The following is a 13564-nucleotide window of genomic DNA, read 5'->3' as shown; positions in this document are numbered from 1 at the left end:
TGCGCTTAACAGTCTGGAAGGGAGCCCCCTGCTCGCCATCCTTACTCATGACAGATACACTTCCATTTTCTTTGCATGACTGCTCCACCATTGTGGTCCTCACACCTCCCAAATATGTGTGGCTAGCAAAACATTGCCATCATTACCGGTCTAAAATCATCCATGAATTTGAGGATGTACATGTGCCAAACTAACATGGATTGGTCGTATGATTAATCCTTTTAAATACACTGCATCAGATAGTAGCTCAAAATCATCATCGTCATCATTTTAATGGCTGCAGTAAAACCAGTCAAACAGATCTGTTGACAGGACTTTCTCCTATAAACAACACCATGATAGGATTGCAATAATTAACCATCAGGTAGAAAATGGGCCAGGGGAAGGTTCGCAAAATTAGATCAAAAAGTGGTGGGATTTCAAAATTGAAACTGATAAGCATTAGAACATGATACACCAGGCAACGCTGTTATGGAAAAGAAGTGTTTCATTGATGTGGCAATAATTGGAGGCATCAAACTGATATCAGGACTTACAAACTGAGGTTGAAAGATTTTGGTGCGAAAAAATATCCATTGTCATACCAGTTGGAATTGGAGCTACTGGTGCAAATATTCACCAAATGTTTAGAAATTTTAAACTTACTAGACTTGACACAACTGAATTTGCTAAAGGCCACCTACTTGTACCAATACACATTTTATGGAGATACCTCCATGAATTAAGAACTCTGGCCAGGTACTGAATCACCGGAGTCAACACCCAGTCAATTAGACTGTGCTATTCATTTGGATCACAGCAACAACAGCTCTCCAGCTCCTCAGTGTTAAACCTCTCTGCTTACTTGTGAAATGTGCAAGACAGAACATTAACCAGTTCGTAAGCCATTCATCTTTCATGACCTCTGCTGTTAGGAGGCTCAGCTGCTACAGAATATCTCGACCTGAAACAACTGATCATTAACCTCCTAATCAATGACAGATGCTTCTGTCAAGTGTAAACCTGTAAATAGGGGCTGAGATTGGACATCTCTTTTTCCCCATCCTTTTAACCTAGAAAGCTTTAGGAAATATTAATTAACTGTTTGGATTCTGGGGCTGGAAAAATGGGTGCTTGAAACTTGTTTGTCCAGTTGCCATCTTTGTTGCTTCAGTGAGATAGGTTCTCCTGTGATGTTTGTGGCAACAGAACCTCTATTTACCCTTGATTGTTATCAGCAAGGTACATTACAGTCTTCTCAAAGGCCAAGATGCCTTCAAGATTCAGTTACAAAAACAGCACCTAATTCACAGGCTACATGGGAATGACTATTAACATTAGCGCCATCCAAAACACACACACACACACACACACAGTCTCTCTCTCTCCTTCCTTCCTTCCTTCCTTCCTTCCTTCCTTCCTTCCTTCCTTCCTTCCTTCCTTCCTTCCTTCCTTCCTTTCTTTCTCTTTCTCTTTCCCCTCTCTCTTTCTCTCCCTTTATGCAAAACGTCTGGCTTTTCAAAGGAAACCTTTAATGAATCTATTTGGGTTGCTAAAAATATAGAGATCTAAGAAAGGAAATGATTAAAAAAAAAAGCCCGGAGGATTTTATTTCTTCATCCCATGCACATTTTTATTCACTTAACATACTAAACATTGTTTCTTGACAAAGAAAACATGGAAAACGGAAAACAAGAAAAAGAGCAAAGGATGATTAATTAAGCACAGTTGACAATTGCTGGTGCAGAACTGTTCTTAAATTGGCCAAAGGGTTGGCAGATAGAACCGGCCCAAGGAATTTTTCTATCTGAGGTTCAGGGGCATCTATTGTGGTGGGGGCATGAGGGAGGAGAAAGGGGAGGGCTGTAAAAATAAAATAAAATAAAAGTGTTGAGTTTTCCTTGTCTATCTTTTTCTCTTTCCTTAGCCAGCAGTGCTTAATAAAGAATGCAGCTCCTTCCTCTGTCTTCTGGTTCATTAATTTAACTAATCCAGAACTCAACCAGAAAGAGGTGGCAGAGTTGGGTGGCATTTGGAATAATTAAAAGTGAACTGAATAAGTTATTGATGGAATCCGCTTTGCTATTGGACAAGTTCATTTGCGGTGCTAGAGGAGTGGAGAATCTTTTCCCTTACTAATCAGGATTAATTTGACAGAGGGAAATGGGTATCTATTAAGTATAATAATATGATGTGCTTGGGGAAGACCTTGAACTATAGAGGTTTTGCATCCAGATGAGAAATTTGGCTGAGATTTATTTGATTTATATCCTGCTTCAGGGCAGGGTATATAGTGTTTCCTCCTTCTGTTTCTCCCCAGAACAACAACCCTATGAAGGAGGTTAAATTGAGAGAGAAAGGGAATAATCCCAAATCACTCTATGAACTTCCATGGTTGATGTTGGACTTAACCTGGGTTTCTGTGGTGCCAGTCCAAACCCCTTAAACACTCTGTTGTCAAGATTCAGTGCAACATCTGCTTTTCAGGTCTAGGAATCCTTAGGCTATGGAACAGTGGTTCTGAACTTCTGTTGTACATACATCACAAAATTACAACTGTGGTTGGCAACAAAATGTTGTACTACATTTTCACATCTCAACAAAAGCGCTCCTGGTTATCGTTCCAGTCCATCTGTTAATCCGCTCCTTCAAAGGGAATTGGAGGCTGTTTTTGCTTTATTTTTAAGCAGTATAGAGCCTGATGGTTTGACTGTGCGTTTCCCTGAAAAACTGTGGGAAACTGCACCATTTTGGAGGAATCGAACCATGGCTATCTGAGGGCGGCAAATGATTCCAGGATAGAACACTGTTTCAAGGTAGTCTAGGGAAAGGCCAAACAGAAGCAAAGACCTGCAGGAGGTTTTTGAAATTCAGCTGCATCCCCCCTGCCCCCACCAATCCAAACGATGATACAATCCATGTGTTAGCAAAGGCATCACCCCAGAGTTTAAAGCATTTGCTGGATATATTAAAGGAAAAGTGAACACAGGCAGCAAGGCTAAATGAAAAATGAAAACAACCGGCTTCCTAAAGTGATCTCTGAGGATATTAAGAATTCACTTCATTTTCTATTCTTCTCTGACCTGGCTGACATAATTATTGAAAAATGCAGGTAGCTGTTTGTCTTGTCATCCATAACAAATGCATCAGATGCCTTGAAGGGGGTAAACCGCCCCCCCCCCCCCACAACTCTAGCATAGGGAGGACTTTCTGCTCCCATTATAAGGGTGATGCTATTTACCCTGGATTGTTTGTACCTTCTCAATTTGCACCCCCCTGTCTTGCCCTGGAGATGGGCAGGAAGGCAGTTAATCAATCTAGAAGGATTTGCTAAAATTTATTTTGTGACAGCCTTGAATTTATACCCTCAGGTCAGGCCGAAAGTACTGAATGATAGGAACTGACTTGGAAATGGGGCTGAACTCACAGGTCTGCAGAGTCAAGTACTGGATGTAACAGAAGGGATTTGAAGGAAGGAAAGAAGGAAGGAAGGAAGGAAGGAAGGAAGGAAGGAAGGAAGGAAGGAAGGAAAAAAGAAAGAAAGAAGGAAGGAAGGAAGGAAAAAAGAAAGAAAGAAAGAAAGAAAGAAAGAAAGAAAGACTAGAACTGAGCTTTCCCCTTTTTGAAATATCACCCCAACCTATTGGTTATATTTCACAGACCTCTAACTAGTGCCTAGAGAGCCAGTTTGGTGTAGTGGTTAAATCATCAGGCTAGAGACCGGGAGACCGGGAGTTCTAGTCCTGCCTTGGGCACAAAGCCAGCTGGGTGTCCTTGGGCCAGCCCCTCTCTCTCAGCCCTAGGAGGGAGGCAAGGGCGAACCCCTTCTGAAAACCTTGCCAAGACAACCTGTGCAGGCAGTTGCCAGGAGTCAACACTGACTTGAAGGCACACATACAATGAGTGCCTAATTATGAGCAGCGTGTTACTTCTTCACTTTTGCAGAGCTAAGAATATAACTTTCTGTTGGGCCATCTTGGCACGTGCATGCTAGTTGATAACCTCTCACTGTCTGGAAAATTGACCTTTCTGCCAAAACTTATCCTTGGGTTTTGTACCTCTCCAAATGTTCCAAGGTAGAATGGATTTGGCTGATTTGAAGGAACCTACTCACCCAAGAGGTTGATAAAATGCCTCTTCTAAAAGAAAATCCCTATAATTATGCCTAATTTATGGGGAAGTATATTAAAATCAATCTAAATTTCATTGTCTGTGTTTCAGTTTGCAAACTGTGGTGATATAGGCTGTACCATAGAATCATAGAACTGGGCGGTTGGAAGCTACCACAGGATTATCTAGTCATTAATGACTGAACATGTGCAAAATTGATGTGAATTAATCATGTTAATCAATTTAAACGTAATTATTTGAATGGGAGGACTGGATTTTGCATTATACAAAACAATCAACAGCAATTTAAGTTATTGTGAAAATGGAAAATGTATTTGATGAATATGGCTGCTATTAAAAAAAACATTTATCAGATGAAGTATTTATACATGCATGCTTTCTGTTTCCCACAACTATTTCCTTCAAGAATTTCATAAAACTAGGGAAGGAGAGGAGACTCTAGCCTTGGGATCTCAGAAGAAATGGCAGAAGAAGACAACCCTCTATGAATCATGAAATGTGAGAGTCACTCATTGACCAAAATGTTTGAGTCATTTTTTAGACATTTCCTTGGAGATTTTCTACAATACCATTTTGTCAAAAAGGAAGGAAGGAAGGAAGGAAGGAAGGAAGGAAGGAAGGAAGGAAGGAAGGAAGGAAGGAAGGAAGGAAGGAACTCTCCAGAGGAAAATGGAAATTACAAGCATAATTTAACTTTCTAGTCAGGATCACTGTTGAGGGAATATGTGTGTGTGTGAGAGAGAGAAAGAGAGATTAAACCTGTTTTCAAATTCATTTTCTCCCCTCCTCTGTTTTATTATCATCCCTTCTTTTTTGCTATATTAATTATCTTATTATGGGGAGGGGGATAACTTAGGGAATTTTGATACAGAAAAGACCAACGGTGAATGGAGTGTAGGATTGGCTCTTTTTGCATGGAAATACATCCTATGCGCGAAATTCATCTCAGAAGGTTTGATATGAAAGACTGCCAATGCAATTCTATTTACCTATTCATTTGTGAAGTATTCTATTTCTCAGCCTTTTTTCAAGACAACAGTCTTCTGAAGAGATGTTTCTACCTTAAGTGGGTGTGCTTTTAGGAAAAAGATGTTTCTTCGGTTCACGCTTTGATTGACCCATTTGAAAGATGGTGTCCAGCAAAGTGAACCCAGTCAAGTTTCAGAAGTAGCCAAGAATGTTCTGTGATTGCACCCAGTTTCCGAAGATTATTCCTTCTTTGGCAAATTGATTGGTGGGAGATCTTATGTTGCTAGGAAACATTCCATTCTGTGTTGTCACACTCAATCTGCCTTAGCACCATATCAGTAATTAATGTAATTACAGCTGGTGAGAGAAAGTAACCCCTGTGGTTATCTATTAGGGACCTCACAATCAGAGTGTGCTTCATTACTCATTTCTCCATATTATCTCCCAATTTCAAAAGGATTAAGCAAAACGAATTCTTCAAAAACATCTTCATCTAAATGTCCAATAATTCCCACATTTTGATTTGATCTATCTTGTCCCCCACCCCACCCCCATATGAATGTACACATACAGTTGAATACAGTTCCCCTTTGGCTCTTCTGCCATCATCACAATTAAAAGTAGTGTCAAAAGCATATATTGGGGGAATAAGTTTGCAGAATTAAATAGAGAATTTAGGTGCAGAAATGATTGTGAATTTTCATGCAGGCTTCTCAAGGCATTCTCAGAGATATGGAAAAAGGATGGACTGAGTATCAAATATGTAGGTTTGTTCAAACTTGTTTCTGATTACTTTAGAGTTACTTTTGGATGATTTAATTGATATTGCTTTAGGTTAGGTTGTGTCCATATGCAAGTGAGATTTTCCTCTTTTTCCCTCTGCTATTTTACATTTTATTTACTTCTCCAACCCACCCACCCACCCACTTACTTAATGGAATTATTGTTGAGTCAGAAGCAGAACTGGCTCTTATGTATTTTTTTTTCTGCTTTGTGTGGCAGAACCAAGTTTGTATTTGGCCGCTATATCATCATTCTCCATTAGAAGTAAGTATAATTAAAGTTGGTGCCTAACTTAGGAGAGAACTTAAAGATGCCATTCCCTTCTCTCCCCGTAATGCATAAAACAAGGAGCTACTACCAATGCAAATTCAAGAGTCTGAATCTTCATTCATACAATCTCTCAAGAAGATTGTGGAGTTCTTTTTAGCACATGTTCTCTTTCATTCAGTGACTGCCCCGGATCTAATGCCAAGTCCTGTCTTAAAAGTGGGTAGGAACCCACAGGACAATTTAGAATTTCTTTGGGCACAGCTTGATTTCTGTGGAATCAGTTGGGCACTAGCAAGGTCAATTCAGAAAGTGTAAGTTGCAAGGCAATCTTGGGTAACTCTTGCAGGACCTTGGATAGCTCCAAAGCTCTCAACCTGTTCCAACTTTAGTGTGACTAACAATAGTGAGACTAACTTAGAGTACTTCCACCCAGCCATGGGCCTAATATGTAAGTCAGTAGTTTCACATTATTACACAGCACTCTGCACCTTTGTGTTCTATCCTCCTATGTTGCCAGCCAGTGCTCTCTCCAGCTGGCCAAAAGGACATAAAAAACAGCAGCCAGCTCCTATCCTTCCCTCACTCACATTCTTCCCCCATTGTTTGAGAGAGAGAGAGAGAGAGAGAGAGAGAAGGTTGTTGTGATAGAGGAGTGGCAAAATTGACCCTTGGGTCAGCTGGTGAAGAAAGAGGAATGATGACAAAGCTCCATGGTGCCCTGGCTGCAAAAGAGGAAAAAGGAATCCCCCAAACTGGAGGAATCACCAGTGAGAAACTTCTTCTCTCAAAGCTCCAGAAAAACTGTTGTGAATTTGCTTTTCTTTTTTCTGGAACAAGTGCTGAGCCAATTGGTCAAGCTTCTCAACTTACATACAAGCCCACAGGGCAGAACATAGGGGAAGCCCCTCTTTCAGATCAGCACAACTGTTATGCATGGAAGCAGTCTTAGATCAATCTTCCATAGCCTAAAGTCCTTCAAAGAGAATAGGGATAACAGAATTTCCAGCCAATGTGGAAAATGGCTGGGAATTCTGGGAGATCTAATCTCACACATCAGGAGGGTTCCTAGTTGTGGACAGCTGCCTTAGATGCTTGCAGATGCCTTATAAATTGAGCCCAGTTGCAATTTCACAGACCCTCTGCGTGTGCCCACAAATATGCTCCTACCTGGCAGTCTTTTGGCTCTGAGGCCTTCTAGTGGACACTCCAGGATCTTTAGGAAGAAGATGATCATAGACTGTGGGTTGGTCAGGTGGAAATAAGAATAGGTTCTTCCACTAACCTCAAATCTATGAAGCTGAGCATTATGCATGAAAGCTATCCAAGTTGTTTGGGAGGAAAATTCATCCTAAATATTAAATAACGAATAACACCTATTGCATCAATTTTAGCTTTGGAGGTCTGATTTGAAAAGGGATGTCAGAAGGAGTTGAATCTTGCCACTTATCATTTCCTTTGCTCCTCTCAAGGCCAGCCTAACTGAAGTATGACATGAGAAGGGGAAGAGAGAGGTAGGTGTTCCCATACCCTGGGAGAACAGCCATTCCCAGCAGGGAGGAGACTGAGATGAAAACCACAATGTCCACAACAAAACTTCATTGCATCTGTTTCTGCTGAGGAGAAGCCTTATGGGAAGGTGGATTATGGGCTCATCTGATCAGTGGTAGATTTTCCATAGCTGACTCACCCTTATTGACAGTAAGGACTTTGGGAATTTCTAGATATGACACCTCCTTCTGCTCTTTGTGGTTCATTTCTAAATCAACAAGTGCAGCCAACACACAACCAACAAAATCAATCAGACTGATGGGCTTACTCTTCTGTCTAGACCCAAAAGGCTACTTGAGGCCAATTACAGGGTGTTGCCATGGTTAGCCAGCATTTTGGCTTTTTTTTGCTTTAAACAAGAGATCCCACAGAAGTCTTCAATGGTTTCCAGAATGGTTGGCAAGGAGGGTGTGTGTCTGAGAAGTACAAATTCCAAATGCTCTTGGGATGTTTGAACCTAATTGTGCAGTTCTCTGGATAGTATGTATGTATGTATGTATGTATGTATGTATGTATTTATTTATTTTCTATCCTGCCTTTATTATTTTTATAAATAACTCAAGGCGGCGAACATACCTAATACTCCTTTCTCCTCCTATTTTCCCCACAACAACACCCCTGTGAGGTGGGTTGGGCTGAGAGAGAGGGACCAGCCCAAGGTCACCCAGGCAGCTTTCATGCCTCAGGCAGGACTAGAACTCTCAGTCTCCTGGTTTCTAGCCCGTTGCCTTAACCACTAGACCAAACTGGCTCTCTGACCTATGTTTACCTCCAGTTGGTGTATCACACCTAGGTTTGGGAGCTAAGCAGTGCCTGTTCTGTTAAGTACTCAGATGGGAGACTATTGAGGAATATCAGGATTGGGAAGTCAACAGTCAACCTAGATGAAGCCAATGGCAAGATCACTTCCAAAATCCAGCCAGAAAATCACCCAATAGTCAAGCTTAAGGGTTTCAAGTAAGCAGAACTAAGTTTGCAACCCTGAGCTCAGCCAACCCTCCTTTGGAGATAAAAAAAAAATCTTATTTACATGCACAGTAACTGCTTTACTAGATAGTGAAACATGTCAACACTTTCCAGGAAATATCATAAAGATTAAACAACAACAACAAAAAAAGAGAAGGGCAGAAAATTATTTGTGTATGGAAATTGCAATGTCAGATTAATGGTATTTTCTTAATTCTCAGCCTCACCTTAAGGCATTGGATTGATGCAAACGACTGAATAAAATTGGAACACCAATACTTTTTCTCCCAGGAAATGGGAGCTGGATAAAATTGGGTTCATAATAAGCGAAGGTGGATGCTGCATGCTAAAATAGTGCCAGAAGGATAGCTTTATGTTGCTTTTATTTCCACTAGTTAACCTTGCTAAGCCTTGAGAAATTACAATGCTCTGAGCAGGACATATACGGTGGAACTGAGAGGGACACCAGAGTATTCAGTATATTGGACTGAGACACTGAATCCCCACAACTGACTCTAAAACGTGCAGGCTAGCAGCCCACAACTGACAAGCTTTATGCCCTTAAGAAAGACTTGATGGACTGTCTAGATTTCCTGATTCATAATTTCTTGTCAATAGCCTTCTTCTACCATTAGAGGCTGAATGATGCAAAAGATGGTGGTCTGTGGATTCTTTGTCTAGAGCTCCCTATGAAGTAGCATTGAAATTTGGCCACAAACCACTGAAAAAGGAAGCACGGTTTCCCAAAAAGCTTTGGAAGTGAAACAAGAATGATAGATTTTTAGGCTGAGTAAAAACCCAGATAGATAGATGATAGAGGGGTCATTCCTGGGAGCTGGAATGATGACATTATTCCCTAGAGCAGCCTTTCTCAGCCTTTCGACCCTGGAGGAACCCTTGATATATTTTTCAGGCCTCGGGGAACCCTTGCACATTTAGGCTCAGATATAGGCCAGAAGTTACAAAATCATTATATTTGTTTCATGGGTTGGCCCGTATATATGCATTAACAGTGTTCTTACCTAGCCATGCATTTGAGAGGACTCAGAACTTTGGTATGGATTCTCCTGCATTCAAAGAGATCAATAGGTCTCCTTATTCTACTTTCTCACTGTAATGGTGCTGTTCAAATATAGTTTGACATGAATTGATTTAAACTATCACATTTTCATACTGATTTATTTCTTTCCATGGCAAGCTTAACGAGGTGGATTAGTTTGTGAGAGGCTGGCTGGCTAAGTGTGAATTCATCTTGGTAATCATTGATCCCATGTGTAAAGAGGACTCCCCTTCAATACATTCTCTAGCTTTTGGATGTGGATAAAATAACAACAAAAACAACAACAACAACAGCATCCTTCTGCTGTATTTGTAGGTTTGTTTGTTTATTTATTTATTTACAGTCCAAGACCGAGTCACAAAATTTAAAACACAGCACACCATTAATACTGCTTTTGTAAGCTACTTCATGCATTATTTAGGAACAGTATATTAATTAGTCCGAGCAGAAGCCCAAGTGAAAATAAGTCTTAGGCCACTTTGAGTAGGAGGCAAGACTAGGCCATCTATGATGACCAACGATGAACAAGAAGTAAACCTACAGATTTTGCTGGGTCAAAATTCCCATCAACCTACACCGTTATAATGGCTAATACTGATGGGAGCTGGAATCTAAGCAATTTCTATTTCTATTCCACTGCCATTTCTATTATTCTAGGACATTAAACAACATACTGTATGCTGCATTTGTTTAGTTTTGGCTTAGCTAGATGAGTGAAGTCAGGCATGATGGTTTAATCAACAGCTATGGTTTCACCAATCCATAGCTTGGAGCAATGAATTGATTCTCTCTTGTCAATCTGTCTAAGATAAAATTGACTTGGCGTTCATAGCATAGTTTGTCAGAGAATAAGGAATAATTGCACAGGGAATACAGACCCCTCCTTTCCCCTATGTAATGTGGAAATAAAATAAACATGCAAAAAGATAAATGAAAACATATTTCTTTGGCCTTTTAGGGCATGGTTTTTATTTTGAGACTCGCTTTCTTTGGCAGGCTCCATAAATGTAATACGGCTTGATAACCTGATTGAAAAATTAGATCCTATTGTTTTATAACGGGTTCCAGGCTGTCTGGGTAAATTTTACCCCTAAGAAACAGAGCAGGGCTTGAATTTCCCCAGGCAATTCAAACATTTTTTTTTAAAAGAAAATGTAGTTGGCTACAGCCCCAAGTTTGTCCTGCTTGGAATCCAGAATTTTCTTCGCTGTTTTGAATTATGGTTCTGAAGTAAAATCACAGCCCTGTCTTAAATATGTCTCAGGATATATTTAGCTGTTACAATATATTCTTCAAAATTAAGATTTTGAATACCTCTCCACTCAAGTCCCCATTTGGGCCTGAGGTTCAGAATGGCACATTATTTCCTACATCTTCTCAAAGGCTGTTTCCACTGAGCTCTGGAGTCTGTTTAGTAGCCTAACAAAATATTCTGATACCTGGAAAATGGTAATGATGGGCACAAAGTGATCACTCATTAGAGTGGAGTTTGAATGAAAAAAAACATTGGTGTCTCTCTCTCTCTCTCTCTGTATGCATGTGTATTTTTTAAATCCATTTAATTGTGTCCAATTTACAGATGGGGAAGATGATTAAATATGTGGAGAGTAACTGTTAGCTGTGTTCATCTGCTTTTTTAAAAATCTGTTCAATTGTGTCCAATTCTCGGAGCCTGCCTGGACAAGTCCCTGCAGTTTTCTTGGCAAGGTTTTTCAGAAGTGGTTTGCCATTGCCTCCTTCCTGGGGCTGAGAGAGCGTGACTGGCCCAAGGTCCCCCAGCTGGCTTGTGCCTCAGGTGGGACTAGAACTCTCATACTACGCCTGATTGGCTGTTGGGCTGAGAGGGAGGGACTGGCCCAAGGTCCCCCAACTGGCTTCATGCCTATGGTGGGACTAGAATTCAGGGTCTCCTGGTTTCCAGCCGGGTGCCTTAGCAACTTCCCCAAACTGGCTCTGGTGTGTTTGTGTGTATAGAGACTGTATGCTTTTCACCACTAGTAACATAAAATTGTCAAGGAGGAAACTTCAGGCCAATTAAAACAGCCAACATTCAGACAACCAGCCTCATAATATTATGAATTTCAAGGGACCAAGGCTTCTCTGGTGGTGAAAGTCAACACAGTCAAGATAGTGGCCATTTGGTGGAAGCCCTGCCCCTTTTTTACATGCATCACACATAAAACAGGGTGGGACTTCTCATTTGATCAGAGGTGCCATCTTGACTTTTTGGAGATGCCCTTGAACAGTGTTGCAGCCATTTCTTACCCCAGGACTTTATATTATACTGCTGTATAGTATAAAAGAAAAAGAAATCATTAGCAATACTCTGTCAAATATTATCTTCATCCTCTGCTTTTCTCTTGGGGATTTTCTCCTTAGCCTTTGTATGGGGAGAAAAAAAAACTAATTGTTTACATGCTGGCTTTTCTTTAAAATGACCTTCTAGCTCAAAATATACTCTCTCTCAGCCCAACTCACATCACAGGGTTGTTGTTTGTGGGGAAAATAAGAGGAGGAAGGAGTATTGATATGTTTGCTGTCTTGAGTTGTATATGAAAAGAAAAGTGGGATTAAAATAAAAAAAATAGACTGGCAGTTAAATCAGAGGTGAAGCTGCGTGATCTGCTTTGGCATTCTTTCCTAGCATTTTTTAGAGAGGTAGCAAAAAAAAAAAGTTTATGTGGCACTTTAAAGACTCATATATTCGTTAAGGTGTAAGCTTTTAGGAACCACTGCCCGTTGCATCAAATGCATGCAGGATTTTCTATGAGGAATTGATAGAAACACCCTCCTTCCCCATCACTGGAGGAGGGTAGGAAAAAGGGGAGTTCACATTGAAATGTAGCAGCTACAGACGCTGATAATTACTGACAGACAATAGCCATTCAGAAAACAGCTGTTCCATATGATGCAAACATTTTTGAACTGCATTCTTTCCTAGCATATAATTCTTAATTGAGCCACTGAAATGAGTCATGGAGGATAAAGCTACTGATGGCAATTAGTTACGATGGCTGTATATTGCCTCTGAAATCAGGGTCAACACACCTTTCAATATTCTGGGGACCTAAACAGGCCCCACCCCCCCACTCTCTGACTTACAGACTTTCCACCGATCATCTGTTTCATCTGCTCTGGGAAAACAACACTAAACTCAAGAGAGTCTTCTAAAGTTCTTCCCTTCTCTTCCTTTTTTATAGCTCAATTAAGCATTATGAAGATGCATTCTGGAAATGCAAAATAATTCATCCCTGGAACAGATTGGGTATGCAAATATGTCAAATACAGGAGGGTGGCCGATTTTAAAAACAGTATCCACCCTAGAAGCACAGATAAAGTGGTGGATGGATGAGCCATTAGATGGCACCGTAAGGTTTGGTGAATCATAGACAATAGGCTGGGAGGGACCCTGGAGATCATCTAATCCAACCACTCATCCAATTCCTAACTGGAATCTTTTGGTCTGGGCAGAATGCATTGGGGAAATCCAGGTAACCCAAAGTCCATGGCTTAATCTGATGTGTGAATCTAGTCAGTGCATTCAAGGTATCATGGGGTTAGATGGATTACGGCCAAGCGGGGTACAGGCTACAAGAAAAGCCCCATTGCCTTCTTATATTTTGGGGAACATTCTAGAGCTTAGAGTTTTGGTTGCCCTCTTTAATGGAACTCAAGGCCTTCCCACAGACTTGTAATGGGCTTCCTAAAAAAGAAGATTCTCTTAACTAATCAGATGTGCAGATCCCATCCAGGACTCTTCCTCATCATTGACCCATGGAGATCATTTCTGAATGACATCACGCCATCCAGTCAAATGGCCTTTCCTTCTCTAACATTTTTTGCTTCTGGATGACAAAC

At 40.7% G+C, this 13564-nt stretch overlaps 1 protein-coding gene across 1 annotated transcript in view; it reads right to left on the bottom strand.

Moving 5' to 3' along the window:
• The window catches only part of AFF2 (ALF transcription elongation factor 2), a 301401-nt gene that overhangs the window by 78965 nt on the left and 208872 nt on the right, over nt 1-13564 (bottom strand). The window lies entirely within an intron of this gene.

The sequence above is a fragment of the Candoia aspera genome, chromosome 12 (genome assembly GCF_035149785.1).
Source record: "Candoia aspera isolate rCanAsp1 chromosome 12, rCanAsp1.hap2, whole genome shotgun sequence".
Classification (NCBI taxonomy): domain Eukaryota; kingdom Metazoa; phylum Chordata; class Lepidosauria; order Squamata; family Boidae; genus Candoia; species Candoia aspera.
Note: the sequence above shows the minus strand (reverse complement) of the source record. Positions and strands in the feature narration are given on the sequence as shown.